The 13867-nt window shown below is 40.9% G+C and overlaps 1 protein-coding gene and 1 long non-coding RNA gene across 4 annotated transcripts in view; one reads left to right on the plus strand and one right to left on the minus strand.

The window, feature by feature from the left end:
• Window positions 1–13867, minus strand: part of MKLN1 (muskelin 1) — a 283828-nt gene that overhangs the window by 217936 nt on the left and 52025 nt on the right. The gene's annotated exons all lie outside the window — the stretch shown is intronic.
• The window catches only part of LOC109457901 (uncharacterized), a 141198-nt gene that overhangs the window by 80939 nt on the left and 46392 nt on the right, over window positions 1–13867 (plus strand). Inside the window, exons 10-13 of the long non-coding RNA XR_016021936.1 lie at window positions 413–656; window positions 2195–2360; window positions 8273–8385; window positions 13392–13609. This is a non-coding gene — a long non-coding RNA (uncharacterized LOC109457901). The remainder of the gene's footprint in view (window positions 1–412; window positions 657–2194; window positions 2361–8272; window positions 8386–13391; window positions 13610–13867) is intronic.

Consider the following 13867-nt stretch of genomic DNA (forward strand, 5'->3'; position numbering starts at 1 on the left):
AGGTAATAATGTCTGGCTATGTCCAAGAAGCACTTCAAAAGCAAATATTAACAAGATTTAATTAACATGTTTTTTTTAAGTTCAACAGAAAAGAAAAATATTAAATTATTTCCAAGATACTACGATTTTGTTGAATTGGTGGTAATATCCATTGAGGTTTAGTCCAGGGCAATTAGACTCTAATCCCAGTTAGGTTTGTTTTCTCATATTCATGGCAGTTGCAGGACAGAGCTAACTTTAGAAGCCACGTCATATGGGTTTAGAGCGTGGAATTCTTGCTTTAGGGGGGATGTGATTTAACCTGCCCTTTTTTTCATTTCACAAAGCAATGTGCTGCATTTTATAGATTCTCTACTGGATACCACATCTGCATGTCAAATATAGGACTTTTATTTCTTTTTCTTTTTCTTAGCTATATTTCCCTCTCTAAAAAACTTGACCTAAACTTTGGCAAATATCTTGAAATTCAGCAAGCTATATCCTGATCTTGGGAAAATTATGAGAGAAGAAGCCAAAGATGATCATACCTGTTTTAAATAAAATCGATGACTGAGATGAAAATAAAACAAGAAAGTGGGGCAAGAACATTCTGACCCTAAGTAAACAGACGTGAATGGTGTAGTGCCTGCTAACCCAGATTTCTCCTCTTGAGAATGGTAAATAACCGTGGAGTTTTCCAATGAGTATAGCCCCAAGACCAGATCTAATTTAAACAAAGTGATCTGGGGGAAGAGGAAGAGGAAAGGGGTAGGTCAGTAAGCCAGAGGTCGTATGCAGGGTGAGAACATTCCAATTTAGGGGGTAGACTTTACATACAGGATGAGCCGATGGAAGATATACAGCTACGTTACTTACATCCCCTGAGCCTCACTTTCCTCAGATCTAAGTCAGGATAGATTTTCAGTGTTCTTAGCACAGGACCTAGGACATGGGATCCTCCATAAATGGTGGCTGCATTAGGTTCATGCAATCTCATCCTTCCGCCCTTGTCCCAGAATCCGGACAATCATCTCTATTCTAATGGATGATAATAGCCCTGCTGGCTAGTGCGAAGTATCATGTTCAAAGCAAAAGACTACAGGCCGGTGTCCAGGCCAGAAGTCTAACTCAAACTCCCTTAGGGTAGGGAGGGACAGAGAGTGTGTCTGGCTAGGGGAAGCTGATTCCCCAGGCGAGGGCAGGGTACTTATTAGATCTACTGAAGAAAGGCCCTATAGTAAAATATCCAAATAAAAAATCTCTTTTTAAAACAATTCAATTTTTCTGGCCCAATCGGTTGACAATGACTGAGGCTTTGAATATCATATTTTTCCAACATGGTCCATTTTCTTGGCTTTCCTAAGTCATTAATTATGACCATGTTTTCCCAAATGTGAAAATTCCCCTTTCACAGATGCTGCTGCTGCTGGCCAACCCTCCTTTCCTGAGAAGTCTCTACAGCACAAAAATATTTTTGTTTTCCCCAATTGCCCAGAGGGAAAATTTCCTCATTCTTACCCCCGCCCCCCCCCCCCCCCCTTGAAGCCCTTTGGCAATTTCCAGGAATCTAAGTAAAACAGAATCATTTAGATCACTGGAGAGCCTTTTAGATGTTCTACTTCTAACATGGCAAAAAGAATCCTGGACTTTAAATTTAACATTATTAAACCAATCTTAAGAGTTCCTTTTGATAACCAAAGGCAATGCCACTGAAATCAAAATACCTCCCACTCTGCCTCAGAATGTGGCTCTGGGACTTGGGAGCGTCAATTATAAACAGAGGTGGCAAAGCGATTCTCCTTGTATCTGGATCAAATGCCATTATGTGAAATGTGCTTCATGCATATTAAAGCCTTATACAAATGTAGGCGTTTGGCATCAAAGTGCGTATACTGTGCCTAATTATGAAATTTCAAACAACAAAGAATTGAGGTGGCCACTTAATGAATTTAGGGAAGAAGGCTTTTGAAGTGTGGTCTTCACTTCTTTACATAGAGTGCGGCTCCTGCTCTTCATATACAGTAAAAATAAAAACAAGTAGCAGAGGCATGAACTTTGTGCCTATTGCTTCATATGCATAAGTTTCCATAGTAAGAGAATAGGTAAATGCCATTCTTGATTAAGGAATAATTAAAGTGAAAGTACATCTTTACATTCGAACATGTCAGTGGACAAACATGATTTCATTTACTAAAACTATGCTTTCCCCCCCCAGAAAGATGATCAGGTGGTCTAATGTTCTAGTGTTTATGAGATAAACTGAGCTATTACTGCGTAGAAAATCAGTACTTTTGATTACAACTACCTTCAATTGTGATATGCGGGTTATTAAGGAAATACTGGCTTTCTTCTTCCACCTACTCGACCTGCATTTTCTCAAGGTAAGTTGGTGGGTAAGTCAGGAAATGGTATCTAATTTTGTATCAGCATTAGTGAAATGTAAGTAGGAAAGGAGAGTTACCATAACATTTTTAAACAGAAATAACTGCCATTTGGATAATGCTCCGTGAATTTAACACAGATAATGGAGACCATGATGGCCTCGAGTTTTGCAACCTAAAAGGAGCAAAATTTCCTTTGCGTTTGAAAATTTCCAGTTAAGTCTTTGCACTTACATGAGTTTAATAAGGTATGTTTAGGAGTGGGGGAGGGGAGATTTTACTCTCTTTTTCATAAGGAAACAATTGAATAAAAGTTACTTCACCTCGAGAAGAGAAGGAACCTTATGGGATAAGTTCACTAATCACTTTTCAAATGAAATAGACATTTTAAGAAGTTGGGTTTTGGGTCTCTTTAGACCATCATCAGTAATACCATTCTTAGTTGCCTGAATGAAACTCACTTTTTAAAACTCTAAAATATCTCTTATTTCCATGTCTGGAATGATATTCCCATAAAAATCTATGAAGGTTATTTTTAGTGGTGAGATGTGGGGTGTTTTTTGTTTTCTTCCTTATATTCTTGTGTGTTGTTGGAATTTCTTTCTATAGCTTTTTTTTAAATTTTATAATTCGTTAAAATAATAATCATTTTTAAAACCGCTCTCCATTCTGTTTACTTAGCCAAAATTATAGTTCACAGTCTTCTAGCCTCTCTATTAGCTAATTAATTTTGTGAATTTGCATCCCCAAAACTTAATACCGCTTTTATTTTAAACTCATTTTAGAAGAATCTCCCATAAAGCAATGGTGAAAAGGATATCTACTTGTTTCTACAGGGCACACTTTTTGAAGGATTTTCTTTTGTTATTTTTGTTATTTGTGTTGTCACATCTAGTCGTTTCAGAATATTGCTGAACTCTCCAATTTCCTTTGAAAGGAATACCATCAGATGGACAATTTAGGTAACTTGGGAACACACTGTTCAACGTAGATGGTATTTGTAGATGTTGGAAAGATCCCTGGATAAGATAATCTCAGAGATTTTCTTTTGTTGTACAGATGTCACAGTGACAACAGGAGATGAATTAGGAAGAGACTTGGGAAATACTGTGGTATTGAGGCTGATACATTCTTTACACAATTCTCCTTTTCAGGATCTGCCTCTCACGGTGTGAAGGACACCATGAACCAATACAATTTCCAATGTACCTTTACGCCAAATGGTTCAGCCTCTTTACATTCCCCACGGACCCTAAAGGGTTACATTTATTTATTTATTTTTTGGGGGTGGGGCTTCCTAGATCAGTAACAGAAATTCAAAAATAGTTGATCTTATAAAGGGTGGCAAGATTAAGAATAATCCTTTTTTTTTTCCTTTTTGGCATTGCCCACTTGACTGTGGTTGTAATGCCATTTGTGCCCTTTTCATCAACCCATCAATCAGTATAAAAGTGAAATAAAGTAGGACCGTGTCCGTCATTGGAAAATTTGAAGGTCAGAGTGGATGACTATCAGGTATGCTCTAGAAGAGACACCCACATTTAAAGAGCACTTGACCAGTCACCTCTCAAGTTCCTTTTATCTTTAAATGTTATGCTCTGAGGTTTTTGCTCTCCAGTCTTGTGGTGATGTGCTGGATCAGAAGGACAGGAGTCTCTTCTGGCCACCTTTCTCACTTTGTCTTGGACCGGTGGCTTCTGCGAGAGTGGCAGCTCTGAGAATTAAACAGGAAATGGAGTGGGTGTGGAAGTCATAGGAGACTCAGAGCTGTCCAGCAATCAAAGGAATTCCCCACACTGTGAAGTCCCAAGGAATGAGACAGGTTGGGGCAGGGATTCAGCTCTGCATCTGTGTATTCAGTGTTGTACATGTATGTAGAAGTACGTGCTATCCGACCCCACCCCAAGGAGATTTTTCCTGCCTTCTGTAATATATTGCTTTTCATTTTAAATGGAGTGAATGGTCTTTTTAAATAGTGTAGGAAGAAAGAAAGTAACCATGTACAGGGCAAGATAGAAGACGAGTTGCAGAGGAAGAAAGGCACAAAATAGGACTATTAGACTACACACTCACACACACGTGCGCACACACAATGTCCTATATGCCCACAAGTCCATAACAGCTTCATTATTTATGCTTTGCAATCAGTAATACAGTCATTGTAGCACACCATTGGAAGAAAAAAAAAAAGACTGTGTCAAAGTTTTAGCTTACAAAGGCTTCCCAGACTATATAACTAAAAAAATAATAATGAAGTTATTTTGGCCTTAAAAGGTCTTTTTTCCTTTGTAAGTGACAAACACCTTCACTTTGATGAATGCCCACTGGATTGAGGTACTGAAGAATGACATAAAAGTCTTTAAGCATATTTATAATTTTTTATAAGTGGCTGGATACCTCGCCCTTTTTCTCTTATATTTTCTTCTGAAAGGAGGAATCAATGTTTCCACAGACATCCTAGATTTGAGAAGAAAGGATTTGGGGGAAACATCTCATCCAACTCTCATGTGCTAGGCAATTAAATAGTAACCTAATTTTTTATAGGTAAAACAACTAAATGTATAGAGGTTAATTGCTCCATAATAATTTTTAATAATTTTAGATTTTACCAAGTAACATATATATTCATTGTAGAAAATTTGAGAAATACAAACATACCACCCCCCATAAAAGAAAATCAAAATCATCCTGCATAATCATTGTTTAACATTCTGATATACAACTTCCTAAATACATATGTGTGATCACATACAGATTTCACGCTCAGTATTTCTTCAAGATGAAAGATAAAGGGCAAAATAAAACAGCTGTCGCTCCATCTTATCCAAACCTGGAATCACCCTCCACATATTTTAACCATCTTCTTTCATGTGTCTCGTCTACCCTTGGGCCCAACCTGACGATAAACTGCAAAGGAGGTGCCAGATTTCCTGTTTGGAAAACAGTGCCAGGGTTGTAGGCAATTCATGACCTTTCTTTTTCTGACTAGAGATCCAAGAATTTGTCAAGGAAATATGATACTGCAAAAGCAGTTTTATTTTTGTGAGGTAACATTGGAGGTCCCCACGTTGACAGCTGCCAAGGCAGTCGCATGTTAACAGGGCAAAGAGCTCTACAAAGAAAGCCGTTAACTTCGTCTTCGAGAATCCTTTTATCCTCCATGATTTTGATGGCTTTAAATGTGTCACCTGAATGTGATATTAACATAATCGTCTACATTCCATCTACTGAGTGCACCTGCTTCTGAGACTTTATCTTCCCAGTTCTAATGAGCTCTTCAAAAGAGTTTACCTGGACTTAGCTGCACTACTAGAAAAATAGCAGCTGTAAGCAACTAACAACACATTCAGTATTTGAATCAAGCTCTGTGAAGTTGTTCAACTTGAGAAGGAGTATGTATCTATCCATCTGTCTGGGATAAGGGAAATGAAGCTGAAATGGAGCAGTGGCATTTGGAAAGAGCATTGGAGTAAGGGTGGCTGGCCAAAGAAGGATATTCCCTGCTTAGCTGTAAAGTTTGGATCCCAGGCAGTTCAATTACACTTTCTAAATCCCAGTTTCTCATTGTGGGGACAGAGTCCCAGAGTGCAGTTTCCAGGCTCTCGCCCTCACGTAGAAAGGTGCTGGCTCGGTTATTAGATGGCCATCAGCTGTAATCAGATGGCCATTCCCTGTGGCTGGGTGGCCATCCACTCTTACCGGTTAGTCATTAGCCACTGATATAACTGCCGTGGCTACGCTAGGGGGTGGGCTGGTTGGCAGAGAAGCGGACAGCAGATTGTGGATTGTGTGGCTCCTGCTTCCTGTGTCTCCATGCCAGCCGCCAGCGAGAATATAGTGGTATGACTCCCCTACCTATGGCTCCATGGGTGTTCCTTTTTGGCCTCACTATGTCCTGCGTTCTTATGTGGGGAGCGGGAGCTGAGACCCTGTATGACACTCACCTATATAATAATGGTACCCATCTTACAAGCTTGTTGTAAGGATTACGCACCTTACTTATAAATAGTCTATAATGTTACATTTTATTATATTATTATGTTTATTATTAAAATGATGTGACTTTAGATGGATCAATCAAATTCTATTTGCTTGTAAGGTTGTATGGTGGTTCTTAGGTGAATAACTGCTCATTGAGACCTATAGTAAGCAAAAGACCAAATTGATGTCTTTTACCTTAAATAATGAGAAAGTCTATTTCAATGCTGAATCATACCTTAACCCAACAGTGAAGATTTTTGAAAGGGAAAATATCCACCAATCTCTAGAATTCTAAATCCTTAATCCTCTAAGCCATCTAGAATTTTTAAATATTATGTAGATGTTAGAGTCTTAGGATATTTATATTATTTACATATTATTTACTTTTAATATATATTTTAATACACCTTATTATATTGCCAAACTTATTTCATGCTTGTTGCACTGTGATTTCAACATATTTTCATGCTGGTAATCTCCCTCCTTTTTTTCCATATGCTCCTCTGTATACTTTAATTTGAAAAGTACGTGGTAATAACCCATCCAAAACTCAATTGAATGGAAAATGAAAAGTAGGACAAATGTTGCTTCAAAGACACACACAACAGATACATTACAGATCAATTGGAGGTAACACCCTGGAATAAAGATGCCATAGATTTTGATCTCTCTCTCTCTCTCTCTCTCTCTCTCTCTCTCTCTCTCTCTGTCTCTCTCTCTCTCTCTCTCTCTCTCACACACAGAATCTCTTTCTCTCCCCCTCCCCCTCTCTCAAATAGGTGGCACAAAGGGGAGAAAGATGTTAAGAAAATAGAAAATTCTCTTATCCCTCTTTATTTTATTTCAGTAAAAGTGAGACAGCTATCCTGGCCGGGATGAAAGTAATTTGTTTTCCTTTTCCCTTTTACACCATTCTAGTCAACAGTCTTCCCTCAATAATTGGAGCTATTTCATTGGTGTTTCACTCCACATGCCACGATGCTGGAGAATCACTCAGGAGAGAGGACCAGCTTGGTTCATCTCCACTAATTGTTATAGGGGGTTCTCTGCAAAGGCGTAGTGTTCTAGAAAACACCACCTTGAGTCTGCCGGAATAGGCAGACTCTCTGGTAACTGCTTGCATCCCCACATTTCAAAAGATCCATTTTAACCATACATACTTGCATGGAGCATCTTTCCAGAAGACATTCATTTCTCCTCTTAGACCTTAGCTTTGTAACCTGAGAAAACAAGCCCAAGGGAGCTGTCCTCCAGCCACACTTTGACTGTGTTTTGCTATTGAAGGCAAGCTGATCTCATGGTGAGGAGGACCGGTTGTTTATGGCCTGGCTAATCACAGTGTGGTCCTCACAGAGCACCATCAGCACCACCTGGGAGCCAGTTAGAAACAGTCTCAGGCCGCACCCTGGACCTACTGAATCGAAATCTGCATTGTAATAAGATTGCCAGGTAATTCCCTGCACTTTCAGGTTTAGGCAGCAGTGGTCTAATCTGCCCGGGATTGCTTTTCCCAGCAACAGACCTCACCATCTCCTGTTCCCAAGTTGTACCCATCCACTTCCACTTCCAGTCTATACACAGATTTCCCTGCAATGCTCCTGGGCAAACTATCTTTATTTTGGATGAGTTCCCAGCCCGTGGGTCTTGTAGTGATCTGCATTTCTATGGTTCAGGTGGTCAAATGCATGTATGGCACAGCCTCCCATTAGCCAAACCATATGCATTCCCCTCCAAGTCATCTTGCCCTCCTTAGTCTCACAGCTGTAGTGTTACCACATTCATAAATTATTGTTAAAGAAGAAAATTACCAAAAGAAAAAAAAATAGTCTCTATAAACCTGCATAGTTTAGAGCTAAAGAATATGTTAAAATTTTCCATCGTGGAAATTTCCCAGCTCCTGGGCTCTTCAGATTTTTTTTTTTTTTTTTCAGAGCTGCAAGCAAAGAATGGAAATTTCCAATTGCAGCATCAAGGGCTGCTGTTCTGCTGACTGTCTTGCTCAGCCAGGGTCATCTGCTTCTCTAAGACATCAAGGAATGCCAAGGTAGGTCTGAGCGAACACACACACTTCCTCTGCAGGAAGGAAGGAATAGCCAAGCTGCGATGAGGAGAGAGAGGGGAGGGAGAGGTGACATGCCCTGCTCCATCTACCTGAGTGGGAATTTTGTTGATTGTTACCACCAGAGCAGCAGCTTATCCTAGTTGACATCTTTCCAGTGGCAGCTGGCTGGCAGGTCTTCTGTTTCTTAAGAAATCCCTAAGGTGGGTGTGAGAAGCAGACAGAGGAAAGGAACCAACATTTGTTGAGGTCTATTCTTCTAACCACTCGGTCAGGAATTTTATATCTATCAGAGAACCTTTATGTGACCCGCCCAATGTTAATGTCTGATTTTTCTACACCCAAATTTTGGAAGCTTCACTTGTTCTTCCGGACACAGCCCTACCCTCCTCTGACCCTCCCAGAAAGGAGTCATCTGCAAGCATTTTGAAAGTTGGTCTCCACCTCTTCAACAATATAAACAGCTCAGTTCCTCTTCACTGTAGCTAAGTTGAAATAAGTTTCCATTCACAGCTGGTTCCGATGTCTGAGTCAACAGGCATCTAATAGTTCCCTGAATTCTGTCATGTTCCTCCCCATGCTTTACTACTGCCACTACAGAAGTCTGATCGTGGCAGCTCCGTGGACGGCCACGTGTGGCATCCGCTTCTTGCAAACAAGCCCAGCAGCCTGACCAGCTCTAGGGCAGAGAGAATGTTCTCAAACGTAGGTTGTGTGGCTTGTCTGGGTGGTTTGAGAGTTTTGTTTTCATTTTTAGTGTTTTGCTTTTTTTTTTTTTTGAGTTTTGGGGGATTCTGAATGACTTAAGGCACAAGTGGTACCTATGTTTATTCTCTTCTCTCTGAGAGCCCAGGGTACCAGGAAACAAATAGTTAAGAAGGATTTCTGACATCACTACTGCTATTTATACTTCGCATTATTTATTGAGGCAAGTTGGAAATAACAAAGGTATTCCAGCAATAAATTTTTAAAAAATCATCACATGGCTAGTGAGTTTTAAAAAGTGTTTATTCTCTGTCTTTTTCAATCACATCCATATCCATATAGCTGTGCCATCTGTGAATACAGTGACCAATTTTAATGCCACCTGATGGTGGACGTGGAGAAAGGTGGGAATGTTCAGCAAGATTACTGTAGGTCTGTTTGGACTTTAGTCTTAAAGGCTAATGTTTATTTAGTCATTGGTTAGTTCTGTGGTAATGATTTTCCTTATGCTCTTAATCCAGTTCCTTACGCTCTCAATCCAGTTCCCTGGTGAAATTCATCAAGATGCCATTTAATATGGGCCTGGGTCTCCTACAATATGTACCACATTTCTGACAGGCTTCTGTTCATTCCTCCCCTGCATCTGTCATTAGCTAAAGGATATTGGTCCTCTTAGGTGAAGACAGTGATGATTCATACCTGTGGGTGGGGCTGAAGAGACGTATGATGACTATTTCTTTCCACTTTAGACCACAGAGATGACTTCAAAAAACAAAACAAAACTATGGTTAGAATACATGCTGTTTTAGATGTTGGTTGATTGATTTCAATCATGGCCCCAGTCCTTTCCCTGCTGTTTCCCTACCCATTGCCATGTGACTTTGCAGCTCCTCCCATCAACAGTTAGAGCCTCTTTCCCCACCTAGGCCAGTGAATCGAGGCTGGCAAGTTGACTGGCTTTGGCCACTGGAATGCAATAGAAGTAACAGTGTGGCAGTTCCAAGCCCAAGCCTCAAGTGTGTGCTTCTGCTTTCTTTCTTGGAAACTGCTGCTGCTATGTGAAAAAGTGCAGGGCAGCCTGCTGGAGGCTGAGAGGTCATGTGGAGTAGAGACGAGCTGTCATAGAGACAAGCCATTGTGGCTGAGGCCAACCCAGCCCAGCCAGCCCAGAGTTAACACACCAGCTGACCGCAAATGCATGAGCAAGTCCGCCAAGATCAGCTGGGCCCAGCTCACTTTAGCAGAACCACTCAGCCAACTCACAGTCTCATGAAAAATAGGAAATGGTAGCTATTTCAAGCCACCAACTTTTAAGGTAGTTGTTATGAAGCAACAGATGATTAATTCCCTACCCCCCCCCCCTTTTTTTCCCTGACTGTCGGAGGCTCAGAGTCAAATATGAAGGCCAATCATAGAATTATGTTCATTCATTAGTCAGGTGTATTGCACCCTTTATGGCTAACATATTCGCAATCTCCTTTCTCCTTAGGAGTGAATTTAAAAAATTTAATAACTTATTGTTTGCCGCGTTGGTTCTAAACCACCTCAGCCGCATGATTTAAATATTTAGGTGGTCTTTACTTGTCATCAGATTAGAAGAGATGTCTCTAGAACAGGATTGGCAAACATTTTCTGTAAAGAGCCAACTAGTAAATATTTTAGGCTTTGCAGGCCATACTGCCTCTGTCACAACTACTGAACTCTGCTGTTGCGGTGCGAAAGCAATGCTACACTACATCTAAACAAATGGGCATGGCTGTGCTCCAAAAAAACTTAATTATAAAAATCGGTGGTGGATAGGATTTGGCCCCCAGGCCATAGTTTGCTCATTCCCGGTCTAGAAAAATCTATGTTGTTGTGCAAAAACATCCTCCTCTATATTATGATCCCATCGACTTTCGTGTAATTTATCTCAATTGCTTTGAAAACACAGGTAAATTCAGTGAATTTACTTCCTCCATCGGAAGACCAAAAGGGGCTGACGACCGAAGAATGATGCTGTATAAACTAACAGCATTTGTACAGGGCAAGTATTATACTGAACAACTTAAAATTCCCTAGTCACTTAGTCCATCACTGGTTATACAGTTAATGCTAAAAACCAGGGTGACACAAGCGAGGTCTCAGTCGTTTAGTTTCACAGCCTCTAATCTCAAATAGATTTAACAAATGCGCGCTGGATGTCACAAGGAGGATGGGGCTCCCTTCGTACTTGCCTTCTTGGAGCTCCCTGAATGCATTGTGCTATTTCACGCCTCTCTAGCTCTGCACACAATGTTCTTTCTTCCTGGAGCGCACTTAGCCCTCTTCTCTCACTGGCTAACACCCACTCACTGAGAAAAACTAAGGTCAGAGATACTGCCTCTTGGAAGGCTTCCCTGAGTGTACCTCCATCTCCTTACACTCAACTTCCAGTCCGCACATTCAGTCTTAGCGTTTATCCTACTAAATTAATAATTAAAATAGCCAATAATGCTGTGTGCATTATCATGTGCCTACTACGTGCCAGGCACTGTTAAAGATAATCATTTGCACTGAAATTATTGTTGTACGTGCCCATTTCCCTAGTCCAAGTATACATTCAAAAACATTGAGTACCTCCCAACTGTTGTACTAGGCAATCAATCAATCAATAATAAAACACAGGCCTATAATGTAGAGTGTAAGCCGACTGAGAGCACATACTGTGTCTTATTTATCTTTACGTCTCAACACCTAGCAGTCTACAGCAGAGACTTTAAATTAATATTAGATGAATGAATGAATGCATGAATGAATGAATACATGAAAATAGCTAACACTTATACAGTACATAATATATGCCAGGCAATGTCCTCAGCTCTTTACATGTGTTAGAAAGAAACATCAGACCCAAAATGGACTCATTTGTGGCAAGACCCACCAAGACAAATATCTAACCTAACCGCAGTTTCAGCCATTCCCAGGATTGGTATTTTAAACCAATAAGTCTAGAATTTCCTGGTCAGCGTGAGTGAGGCAATCTGCCTGAGTAGACCCTTCCCCTAAAGGAAGGTGACCTTGCGTGAAATAATGCACTCTTTTAGCTTTCTTGACCACCCCATTTCTCCCTATAAAAGTTTCCCATTTTATATAGCTTCTCGGAGCATCTTTCCATTTACTAGATGGGATGGTGCATGATTCATAAATTATTCAATAAAGCCAATTAGATCTTCACATTTACTTGGTTGAATTTTTGTTCCTTAACACATGGCCAACCTTATTTACTCCTCATCACAACTTTATGGGGTAGCTGGTAGAATTATCACCATTTCACATTTGGAGAATCAGATTTGGAGAATTTATAAGTAACTTGCCCACAGCTGGACAGATAGTACGTGACAGAGCTGGTTCCAGAGTCCATGCTCATAACCACTCGATGAAACGGAGGCTGAGTGACTCAGCAGAAATCCATTGCCACTCCTGGAAAAGTCATTCAAAGGATGCACCTTGGAAGACAGGGCTGACCCGCAGTAGTGGTTATGAGCCTGGGTTTAGGAGTCACATAGGACTGTGCTCACATTTGCACTGAAATGTGTATTGTAAGGTGAGCAATGTTGATGGTGGTGTGGACAGTGCGTCTGAAGTACACCCTTACATTTCCTCACAGAACAGTGTGGTTGCACTCTGAACTCCCAGCTGATTTGTCCCACCGCCCTCTCCTCCTCTCGAGTGGGCATGCACTGATCCTTGAGGAGTGAGTCCAGCACAGCAGGCAGCATGTTCCTGCTGTTTTGACTCTTCCCCGGTCGCAAGCAGGATTAAACTAGAACCATCCACGCGGGCCTGTTCCAATGGACACTTAAGGAAATTAGCATTTTGAAGAAGACTACATAAGAATGTCCATAATGCTGGTGAACCGGGCCAGTCTTGTGCATGTTTTTTTAAAGGATTGCTGCCAGTCACTCACCCACTGATGGCTTTGGAAGTCCCCAGGGGGGCTCCCAGGCAATATGCCACTCAGTGGGGAAGACACAGACAGGAAGAGACAGTGACTGGCCTGCAGCTATCTCTGAGGACAGGCCCGCCCTGCTGAAAAAGAAAGAACAGATATTTCCAATAGAATTTTGCTTCTGAAACAAACATGGGTTTAGAAAGTTTTAGGTTTGAACAGTAGGACATCAGAAAATAAAAATGATCACAGCATCCCTGCAGACCCTTGAAGTCACGGTCCCTTTGAGTGTAGAACAAATGTTCCCAGTTTCCTGCTTCCAGGTAGTTTTCTTTGAAAACATTGGACTCTTCCCCTTTACTCCCTTTGCAACCAGGAAAAGGAAGAGGCAATTTGCTTGGTGGCCTCCACCGATGGCGTAGAGGACCTAACAAAGAGGGACCTGGGCTGGGACCAGCTCCTACAAGCTTCCAGTTCTCAATCTGAGGCATAACAGAGCCCAATAAGAAGTTGACAATTCAAGAATCAGCTCTTGCAAGCAACCATGTGTCTCTGCAGAGCTGTGCAAAGTTGGACCAGCAAGTACATGATAAGGTACGAGATGATACTGTCTTCCCCTTTCTCCTCTGCAGGCTTTCCTTCTGGTTAGTAATTAATCATGAGACTTCTCCAGGAGAGCACTGACTACCTGGCTGGAAGACTTGAGAAACATTCAGTTGACCAGTATTCTTAGGCACCTCCAAACATATTTTTCAGGGTTTGGGTAGAATTGATAGCACTTTATTATTGTCCAACGAATCCAAATGTTATTGTATTGATAGCCTGTTTCATACAGTTTAACACTTAATAATT

The sequence above is a fragment of the Rhinolophus sinicus genome, chromosome 8 (assembly GCF_057876585.1).
Source record: "Rhinolophus sinicus isolate RSI-liver-muscle chromosome 8, RSI-T2T, whole genome shotgun sequence".
NCBI classification, from domain to species: Eukaryota; Metazoa; Chordata; class Mammalia; order Chiroptera; family Rhinolophidae; genus Rhinolophus; species Rhinolophus sinicus.